We start from the raw sequence: 11,828 nt of genomic DNA on the forward strand, positions 1-11,828 counted from the left end.
GGATTCTATTTCTGTGACTTGGGAATGGCTCTACTGATATCCCATCTGCTCCTGGTGATTTGTTTATCCCAGTTGCTCTCAGTGCATCTTTCACTTCACTTCCTAAAACTGTACATTCTTCAAAAGATTCTTCTTGGAAGAAATCTGTTATCCTTTCATCTGTTTTGTATAGTTTTTCAGTATATTGTTCCCATCTTTTCTTCATTTTGTCGTGTTCAATTAATGTATTTCCGTCAGTCTTTCAGCATGCCTAACCATGCTTTAAATTTTCCTTTGATTTCTTGGATCTTGTGGGATTAATCAAGATTAATTAATGATGATTAATAATTAATTATTTATATTAGTCTGTAATCATTTCCTCTAACCCAACTAAATAAACATAACTATTTAAGAGCAAGATTATAGTTTAATAAACTAATTGTAGAAGATCCTTGATAACAAATTGCAATGGCATAGCTAACTATTAACTTTATTATAGAGATATATGCTCTAAGCAACTTCCTTCATGGAACCAAACAGCGGGGTTGCACCTAGGGCTGCCAAACCTCTTGCCACAGAGCAAGCCAATGATTCCCGCTCCGCCCCTCCCCGCCACTATAGATCAACCTATGCAATTCAGTAAACAAGAGTACCACAAGCAGGAAAAGAGCAGCTCAGATGAGAAATCATGTAGCTGCACATGATTCTGCCAAGAAAACAAGGCCATATATTAGAGAGGAAGAGAGAGATCTGTCCTGCAAGAAGTTCTTTCCAAGCATTAAATGAGTTGATCGGTCAACTCCATTGGGAAGAAACCTATCCAGGACATAGCATGGGGCTGAACCATTGTGTATATAGTTGACCTTGATGCCCCAGAAATATATGGATGAGGGCGCTCCAAAGTTACATGTGTATATAAAAGATGAAAAACTCTTTCGGCTACAAAGAGGCCACAGCAGGGGCACCAGTGTAATACATATGATTCTTTATAATAAAGAGGAAAAGGTTGCTATGTAGTTATGCTAACACAGATTTTGGCTACAGTTTCCAAAAATCTCATTACTATATTACACAACGCAGCACGCTTTAAAATGCCTGCATTTTGTATTTCGTTTTAGTAGTATGGATATTCTGTGCCATCAATCCACAAGTTTGTCAGTGTGAAGCAGTCAAAATGAGGAAATGCCAAACTCTAAATCAGGACAAAAAAACAGTTTAGCACATTGGACAGAGAGAGAGAGAGAGAGAGAGGGAGGGAGGGAGAGGGAGATTGCTGGGAAAATGTGACGTGAGGATCCCAATAGCCTCTGTCCCTGATGATTCAGTTATTATTTGATTTATGTGGTCTTGCCACTGCCCTTGCTCTGACCCTCGGGACGGCTGTGTGGGAAGTTTGTGTCTTAGATAGAGCAAAGCGCTGCTCTGTAAAGTGTGGGGAGCCAAAGAGAATGCAAAGAAACTGATAAATGCAGAAAGGCTCACTTGACTTCAGATGAAATAACTGGATGCACCCCAAAGAGGAATGATAGGAGACTAGTGCTCTATGTAGAGTAAGTATTGTATTCTCTTTTGAACATGGGAGCAGCTTTCACAAATTTTGCACTTGAGATATGTCACGTTTGTCAACTGATTTTCAGAAAATGCAGTATGAATGATAAAGTATGTATCTGGTCATTTTAAAAATTCATTTTATGTAAAACGCCTAGTAGCTTAGTCAGTATTCCTGCATAGCATTGCCAACCCTAGTCCTGCATGAGCATACCTGTCAACTATATTGATTTAATGGGGATAGTGCCTATTTTCTCTGAACCTGGATGGGTTGCTGATGTACATTGAATTTTTACTCCTCCTGGTACTGGAAATGCCCACTGTATCCATTGGACTGGCAAATACAAAATCAGTTTTACCTGAGAATTGCTGCTTAGCTAATGTGTCTTTAAAATTATGAACTGTTTAATATTTAAGCATATTGCTTTCTAAACATGACATCTAAATAGGGAAAGCCACTTCTTCAGTTGTAAGGGAATGCAGAGTTTGAAATTAATATTTTTCGGGGGGAAATGCTTGGGCAGGGCATGCAGTCAGGCCCCATACAAATAGTTTGCAGTGGCAAAGTTCTGGATCCTCCAGATTCTACACTCTTAGCAGGATAAAATGGAATTGCAAGATTCATCCACCCTATAACTCAGGTGGAACTTATAAAAACAAACCTTGTTAAATGGTGAGATACCCTATGAAGGTTATTCTACTTAGTAAATTAGGCATAGACATTCCCAGAATGCAAAAATGGGAGAAAAGGTCTTCTTTACTACTTTATTTCGTTTAAGCACAATGTACTTCATAATATGAACCTCTGAGTGTGCTTCTAGACTGTTTAACAACTTCTAGACTGTTGGTATCAGTAGGGCTAAAGGGTCATGGGCAGTGTTCCCTCTAAGCTGAGTTAGTGTGAGCTAGCTCACAGTTTTTTAGCCTCTGGCTCACAGATTTTTGTCTGAGCTCAAGAAGGAGGGCTCCAGAGCAAACTAATTTATGCAACAGCCAAATCGCTTGCTCACAACTTTAATGCCAGTAGTTCACGAGGTAGAGTTTTTGCTCACAAGACTCCACAGCTTAGAGGGAGTGTTGGTCATGGGGAGAATACCTTGCAAAGATGGTGCGCAGTAGCTCAGAAGTTTGATGCAACCACTGCTGTTTGTGCCTCTCATGATGGTCCATATGAGCCTACAACACCCTGTGAATTGCAGTCACTAGATGTACAGTGCAATCTTAAACAGAGTTACATCCTTCTAAGCTCATTGATGACTTTCTAAATCAATCTTCTTAGCATTGCACTGCTAGTGAATCAGCAAGCCTGTCACCTGGAAATGTCCTTAGCTCACACAAAAGTGAACACTAGTTTAGTCAGTGTATAAGTAATAGAGACAGTTTTTTAAAAAGTATTGAAATCATTTGCAGTATCATGTGCACTAATCTCTCTTGCTGAAATGCATCTAAGCAAATATTGTTGATGCAGATGATTGTGGTATATACCAGTGAGCAACTACATCCCTAAACTAATTTGCTTGGAAATAAGTCCATTGAGGTCTATCTCAGTCATGACAAAATCTCACTATTAAAAATAGAGGCTGTCATGGATTGTGATGGCACACAAGTGTATTTCAGTGTGAAAATGTCACATCAAGTATATGCAATGAGCATTGCATTTTAATACGCAGAGTCCCCATTAACAGTGTTCCGTGCGCCTTGGTGTTTAGTTATGCCGGCCACATGACCACGGAAACATCTTCAGACAGTGTTGGCTCTTTGGCTTGGAAACGGAGATGAGCACTGCCCCCTAGAGTCAGTTTTGACTAGCTTTCGAGCAAGGGAAACCTTTACCTTTACCCCTATTAAATACAAGTGGATTTTTGTCATGGAAGACTGTAAGACAACTGTGCAAAGCCTTATGAAAGTACCAGCCTGCAAATGCGTAAAAACAAGTGTAGCCCTTACTAGAGCTTTCACTCTTGTGGCCTCCGCCTTGAGGAGTGGTTCAGAATGGTGCTTTGATAAAGGTATAGGATTGTAGTACTGTTTATTGCATGCATTATCTAGCTTCAGCTGCCTTTATTTTTGTAATCAATTTTCTGCATTGTTTATGGTATGCCATGTTTTAAACTGGTTTTTTGTCTGCAGTTTGCCTTCTAATATTGTAATTCTAGTCCTGTTGCATTCTTCATTGGATGTTTTATGCTGTCTGCTTGCATTGTTTATATAATATACATATTTTATAATCTGCTTTGAGTCTTGGAGAGAAATACATACAATACATATACACATACATTTCCCACTGCTGTACACAGTGCTTTTTATTTTTTAGTACTCATATATGAAATTGCACCAATTTCTACAGTTCCCCGCTCAGGTGCTGGTATTCAGTACCAGTGAGTAACCACCACAAAAAAGCCCTTGCTGTACACAATAAATACATTTCTCTAAGTTTACCATACCCAGTGATTAACACACTGGTTATATTATATTTTCTGGGATCAACTGATTTACATATAGGAACTTGGTCATGTCTGAATGCACCCTGTGCTTCAGAGGAGTTAATTTCCAAGCAGATATGATTAAAATGGCAGTCTGAATTTGATATTTATTTGCATATTTCTTTTCATATATTTATTTCAGGCATTTTAAAGTTGCATTTTCTGCCACAATGGCACTTATAAGGGTATAGAACAAAGCAATAAAACAGAATCAAAAGTTAATTTAAGAAATCATAAAACATTTAAATATCCCTCATTTGATACTGCTACTGTAGACAGGAAAGAAGTAACATTCACTCTGATCTTATTAAAGAGCACACACAGTTTGATCTATGCCTTGATGCTCTGGTGATTGTGAAAGCTTTCTTTGTAAAATTAATTACTTGAATTGTAGCTGAATCTGCTGAGAATGGTCTTAAACATGATAACGGAGGGATTACAGCACAAACCCATCTAAATCAATGGATTTAAAATGGTATAACTCTGTTTAGGGTTGCACTGTCAGTTATATTGCTCTCTCCTGTGCCTTTTTATCCCAACTTTCCTTCAAGGAACTTGGGGCTGTGTATACGGAGCTCCTCTCCTTTAACCTGACAACAATCCTGTGAGATAGGTTAGGATGCGAGAGGGTGACTGGCCCAAGGACTTTCAATACAATTTGTGGCTGGGAAGGGATTTGAATCCAGGTTTCCACCGTCTCACTCAAACACTCTAACGACAACACAATACTAAATTTTGGTGTATCCTGGATTTAATGACATGGCATTTCAACAATCTGTATATTTAGAGATGAAGGCAAGGTTAGGACAGGATCAAAATCAAGACTCAAATCTACTGCTCAGATCTGATGGCTTTGCAACCTTGTTTTCTTTCCCAGGATATGAGTGCTCTACAGAAATGCAAGAAGACTTTCAGCTTGAATTCCTAAAATTCTCTCTGGTTAAGAAATTTCCCTTTTGACACAACTGTCAAAATATTTACGATAGATGTTAATGTACTGTCAGTTCAAACATACTGAAGTACTCCCTGGAGGGTCTCCTGCAAGACCTATGCTCCACATTGTGTAATAGTTAAAGCAAGCATAGCTTTTGCTGCCATTAATAACACATTAACAGCTGAGCAGTGTCTTTTCTACTCATAAATAGTCACCGCCAAAGTGACTCACTCACATGTCCAGATTTTTTCTTTATATACCCATTAGTATGAACAGTTGCATAAAATAGATATTTCATTTTACTTTTTCTTGCACTGTGGGTGTGAGTCTGTTTTTAAAGGCAAAGTTTTCAAGTTCCTAGTACCCTAAATGAAAATCTTGTTTAATTTAGGCAGAAAGTATGGACTATATGTTGTATGACCACCAACTAGTTCACACTTTCTTCCATATATCCAAGTGTTTATTGGAGCAGAATATGGCTGGTACAAAGGAGCTTCTTGTAGAGGTACAGTTCCATTTGTGGGTGATAATTATTTTAAAATTCTATTCAGTATTCTACAGGGGTGTGTGTGTGTGGGGGAAGACTTAGACTTGTCATTTAATTAAAAGTAAATCTAAAAGAAAAATTTTGTACTTTCCCCAGACACAACAGAGAAAAAAGTCTCTAAAAGCTCTTTATGGAATCACCTAACATCAATTACCTGGAATATAGATTTCCATAGGACTGGTGTTAAATGTAGCATTTTAGAAAATTAGTGTAATAGTTATAAGTACAGAGTGAATGTCAGGCTATAGTTTATAAATTCTGGCTACTCAGAATATCCTGAAGGTTCTACTTAGGGCTAACAATTTTCAGTGCCTATTTATGTTATTAACATTTTCTAGATTAATTTTTTTTACAATATACAGTACATAGCATCATCCCCCCCCCATGACATGCATATTTGATTGAAAATTTCTTTTTAGGGAATTCATCTTTTATTGGAATGTTATAAATAATTTTTGTGGAATTGTCACTGAGAAGAAATTGTGCTCTTTTAATATCCCATCCTTCCTCCAAGGAATTCTGGCAGCATACATGCACCTCACCAATTTTATCCTCACACAGGTTTGGCAGATACATGACTGGCCCAGGGTTACCCAGTGAGCTCCATGATGGGGGATTTGAACGTAAGACTCCTCATGCCTAATATGACACTTTAACCACTACATCACACTGACTCCCTCCAATGAAACAATTTTGTGTTGTTCTTTAGGAATGGGAATTGAGTTTGCCCCAAAATGAACATTTAAAAAGAAATCTGGGAAACTAATTTTATGCTGGATTTCTGCTACAACAGTTGGCATGAGAAGCAATTCTGTGCCTTCATGCATGCAATCTAAACTTATTTCATTGGCATTGTGAACAGCAAGCAATATTTATATATTTGATTTATAGACCACCCTCCTGTGTGTCGGGCTCAGGGTGGTGAACAACATATTCAATAAATACATTTGGAAATCAAATTAAAACAAATTAAAAACAATAAACAAGTTCTGTAACTATTTCAGATGGCACTTAAGGGACCAATTTATGTCCTTACCCCATGAGGGGAAAGGAGAGATGGGGGAGGCCAGGCTTGATGAAAAACTGTTGCTGTCCTCAACCATAGGCCTGGTGGAACATCTTGGTCTTGCAGGCTCTGCAGAACTGCACTAGATCCTACAGGGGATGGATATCATTAGGCAGAGAGTTCCACCAGGTCAGCACCAGGGCCAAAAAAACCCCTGGCTCTGGTTGAGAACAGCCAGATATCTGTTCAGGCCAGGGAGCACCAGGAGGTTCTTCTCCCCAGAGCATAATGCTCTTCAGGGAGAGGAGGTCCCATAGATACATTGGTCCCAGACTGTTTAGGGCCTTAAACCTTGGATCTGACCCAATATTTGACCGGGAGCCAGGGCAGGTGGTGAAGCACTGGCTTAATGTGCGCCATCAAAGGGGTTCCAGTAAGGACCCGGGCTGCTGCATTCTGGACCAGTTGTAGTTTCCGGGTCAGCCTCAAGGGTAGCCCTGTATAGAGCGAGTTACAGTAGTCTAATCTGGAGTTGATCATTGCATGGATTACTATGGGTAGGTCAGGGTGAGACAGGAAGGGGGCCTGTTTCCTGATCTGGCACAACTGGAGAAACGCCAGTCTAGTAACATGGCTGATCTGGGCCTCCATCAATAAGGAGGCATCCAGAAGCATACCTAGGTTCCTGGTGGTCGGTACCAGTGTTAGAGGTATACCGTCAAGAGCTGGGAGTTTGCACCCCAGCCCTGAAAGCCCTCCACCCAGCCACAGAACCTCTGTCTTTGACGTATTCAGTCCCAGATGGCTCTGTTTCCACCATTCAACCCTGAACTCCAACCCTTTGGTCAAAATAACTGGGGTGGTTTCTGCCCAGAGAACTAAGGATAAAGCTCTTGTAGATATTGTAGTTAGATTTCTGGCAACTTTTACTGGCAAAAAATGCACAACAGTTTACATGTAAATTTTACATAGAAATGTAATGTTGGAGGCTGGAGCGTTATCAATTTAGAAGCAAAGGAAGTGGCCAGGAATGGATTATAATGCTGGTATTTATTTTTGAAAACTTTACTGAGAGCCTCCAAAGCTTAACAAATATAGAGCAAGCCTGGCTTACACCTGGCTTACATGTGCACCTTTTTACTGCTGCTCTTTATCTGAAGCAGCAAGCTACAAAAATGAAATGCTTTATATCTGGACAATGAAAAGGTGTATAACATTGGATAACCACAGTGAATACTGCCTCTGAAGTTCTGCGGGTCTTCAGAAAACAGGCTCAGTATTTTTGCACATCTCTAATGAACATTTAAATTATGACATTATTTCAATGTATCAAATGTCAAAGGACACATGGCAACCAAACCAAAGTGCTGCATGAACCCAACTTGAGCTTGCTAACTGGCTGATACCTATTTTGAAAACTTAGATCTGGCTATTACTTAACCCACCAAACTTATATCAAATATACTTAATATATTGTCCTCCTGCTTCCTTCCAAAGTATATGAGTGCTATATAAGAGTGTTGTTGCTTGAAGAAGCAACCTTGCAGTTTTCTCACAAAATGTTAATTTGTCTAATAAATTTCACCATCCTGACTACACATTCTGGACAAGGGGCAAAAATATGTACCAGTGAATTCATTAACCACAGATTAAAGTATTGATTTTTCAGTGGAACTCCAAGGATTTTAGAGGGGATAGCATTTCTATATTTAGGAAATGGTATTCCAATGATTCCCCAAACAATAAATGATTTATGCATTAGACTTAATCATACTAAACAATTTGTCCCTTCAAAGTAATTTATAACATTTTTACATAGTGCACAGAAATGTGCATTCACCATCTTCTACTCCAAGAAGGGGTCTTTACAGTTGGAAAATCCCTTGTAGTATGGGGATATTCAAGTTTATGTATTAGTTAAAGGATGGTCTTCATTTCCTTTAAAGCAACATTTAAGAGCATTCTGAAATTCAGAAACATGATTGCCTCTTTAGTTAAAAATGCATATTTGCTGATTAAAAATGTAGACTTTGTATATGTTCAGCTGATCTCATCGATAAAGGATCCATGACACATCCAGGCGCTTCTGTTTTGAGCAAATATTTACAAACAGATAACAGCAAGGGGCAGCATTCCAGCTATGCCATAGCTTTTGCCATAGGCTGGAAGAAGGGATGGCAATGGCATTTTGTGTTCACAGGGACTGTGGTCTTTTTAGGAATCTGTAAAAAAAAGGGCTGCACACACTGTAACTTCAACTTCCCTTATTCACTTTAGAAAACGGAGGCATTTACATTCCAACTCTGCAGAAGCCTCATTAAAAGAAAATGATCAGCTGTTTATTTCAAATCACTGTGAGAAATTCAGTCCCCTACTGTTTTTTTTTTGGCTGTCGTTTTAAGGTTGCCAGATCACATAGACAAGAGTATTGTGGCTCTTACCTATTGTGGCATAAACGCTCATGAGCCAGAGCCTACTTCCTCAGATAAATGATGTAGACAATGCATTAATGACAGCAAAGACTAAACTGGCAGAATTCTCATTCTGAGGATCTAAAGCATTACTCTTGACCAGCCTTTTACGCACCCCTGTCTCCCTCCCTCCCCTTTCATAGCATACAGCCTTTCCTTTAGGTTTCTCTTTCTTAGTCCATTCCCTACTCTGCAGCCTTCCTTCAGTCTCCTTGTCTCTGGATTTCCAATCATTTAGCTTTCCTACTTATTGGGATTTCTACACAGGGCTTAGCACACTCCTGTGTGAAGTTATATTCTCAGACAAACTGGCAATTTTTATTTCCCTCACAGAAGCTGGCCTGTGAACCGTATAGTTTCCTATGCAACTGAAAATCCTGTGTCATCAAACGAGCACTGCCAGTCAACGCCAGAAGTTTCCCCAAAAGCACAATGTAGCACAGAATAAAGACTGCAAAGATAGTAGATTAAAGCAGATAGTGTATTGCAGCCTTAGTCAACTAGAACAACATTAAGGGGTTTTTTTGCTAAATAAGAATACCAGTGTGCATCCCTTTATTGGAATTCAAAGTGCTATAAAAATAACGGGGATGGGGATCTGTGAAGGGTGGGTAAACTATCTATTCAGAGCTATTTTGACCTTTTGCCTGTTTCATTCTTCCACTGAGAAAAAATGTTACTCTGAAATTAGCTTTCTTGACATCCTGTATAACCATGCTCCTATCCACTCCCTTGGAGTTTTATTAATCTTTCTCATTACCTATCTGAGTAAGACTTAACTCTTCTCCAGCGTATAATGGATATCTTATGAATTGCTTCATGCCTGCTGCATACTAAGCGCAATTTGATCCAAGGCACATCTTTCTTTTATGACAAAGAAGGAAAAACAGTTGATTTAACAGATCTCAAGTGAATAAATGATACACGAATTTAGTGCTTTAGCAAGTAGATACCCCAACAAAATATTTCCTTCTGCCAGCTTCACAAAACAACAATGTACAGATGTACACAGAGTGGAACATCCCCATCTCTTTTATTCTCAGGGACTAACCCTGCTTAATCTTATGGGGGAATCCTAAACAGTTACACCCCTCTAAATTAATTGAAGCCCACAGGTTTAGAAGGTTGTAACTCTATTTAGGATTATGCTGTAAATGTTTCTGTTAAACCTGAACAATTAATATGATAATAAAACTCACAGTAACACTGAAAATGATTATTTGTGATCTTTTCAGGACACAGTAGGGAATGTGTTTGCATTATGTGCTCCTGTAACACTGTGTTAAGTCACCAGACCAGCAGAGAGGCCTTTGGTGGAAGTAGCTGGGAAGCAACCAGAGTTATCTGAGCACAGCTGGAGTCCGATTGTTGAGAGGACAGTGTTGACAGGGCACAGATTTCCATTGTACATAGCCATGCTGGTCAAAGGAGATCATCAATCCCAAGAATGTCAGATCTCTTTTCTTGGTCCCATATACAGTAATTAGCTCTTTTCTTCTTCTTTCTGAGCTTGCTACTATAATGGCAGTTTCGGGGCACCCTGGAAGGAATGCCAGGGTAGATATTCTCTGGAGCTTGGAAGACGATGTATGATAGAGCTAAGTGGGACACCAGTAAAAAAGCCAGTATTCAAAATGTCATATATCTTTAGAATATTGTCTACAGTTCTGGCCACTCCATCTCAAAGACATTGCAAAAGCTTAAAAAAATGCAGAGAGTGACAACCAAAAGGATCAAGGGGTTAGAACACTTTCTCTGTGTGGACAGTCTGATAAGTTTGGGGCTTTTTTTAATCAGCAAAAAAAACCTACTAAATGGGAGCATGATAGAAGTTTAAACAACTAGTATAGCATGGAGAAAGTGGAGGGAAAAAACTTTTCCTCCCTCTCCCAAAATACTAGAACTCGGTTGCCAATCACCAGGTAGTGGCTGGAGATCTCCTGGTATTATAACTGATCTCCAGATGGCAGAGATCAGTTCACCTGGAGAAAATGGCTGCTTTGGAAGGTGGACTCAATGGTCCCTTCCGGGGGTCATTTCATAGAAAAAGAGCTGCAGGAGCTCATTTGCATAACTTATTAGCATATGCCACACACCCTGACATCACCGGAAGTGTGCACCAGCCCCTCTGACAGGCAGAAGCACCTGGGATCCATTCTTTCCCCCCTCTCCCTTTCCTTCGCCTCCAAATTGGGTGAAGGAAAAGGGGAGGGGGAGGATCTCAGGCGCTTCGGCCTGACAAAGGTGCTGGCGTGCCCACAGCCAGCCTGGGTGAATTATAGAATCATAGACTCATAGAGTGGGAAGGGACCTCTAGGGTCATCTAGTCCAACCCCCACCACAATGCAGGAAATTCACCAATAGCCCAACACACCCCAGTGACCCCTGTTCTATGCCCAGAATATGTAAGAAAGGGCCACAAGAACTAAGCACTGATGCAACCCTTCCTGCTCTACCTCTCGTGATTTGTCTAAGTTCACACAATCAGCATTATGATCCTTTTAAAGTTGAAAGCATGATATAAATGCAAAGGACTATTTGTAAGATTATCTGTAACCAGGGCTATTTTTGGGCAGGTCACTTCTGGCAATCACTTGGAGAGACCCTATCACTCAGCTTCCATTGCCCCCCACACACCACTCCTGAGTTGGCCACGCCCAGCAGGAACTCATTAGCATAATAGGCCACACCCAACAGCAGAAACTCATTAGGACTGGCTACATTAGGGGTGTGTGGCCTAACATGCAAAGGAGTTCCTGCTACAAAAAAAGCCCTGGGTTTTGACAACAAACAAGGTAAACAGAATAAGAAGCAAAAGGTGGGTGTGGCTGGATGACCAGACTTCTGGTAACATGGGGTG

The sequence above is a fragment of the Gekko japonicus genome, unplaced genomic scaffold (assembly GCF_001447785.1).
Source record: "Gekko japonicus isolate JY-2015 unplaced genomic scaffold, Gekko_japonicus_V1.1 scaffold2324, whole genome shotgun sequence".
NCBI lineage: Eukaryota > Metazoa > Chordata > Lepidosauria > Squamata > Gekkonidae > Gekko > Gekko japonicus.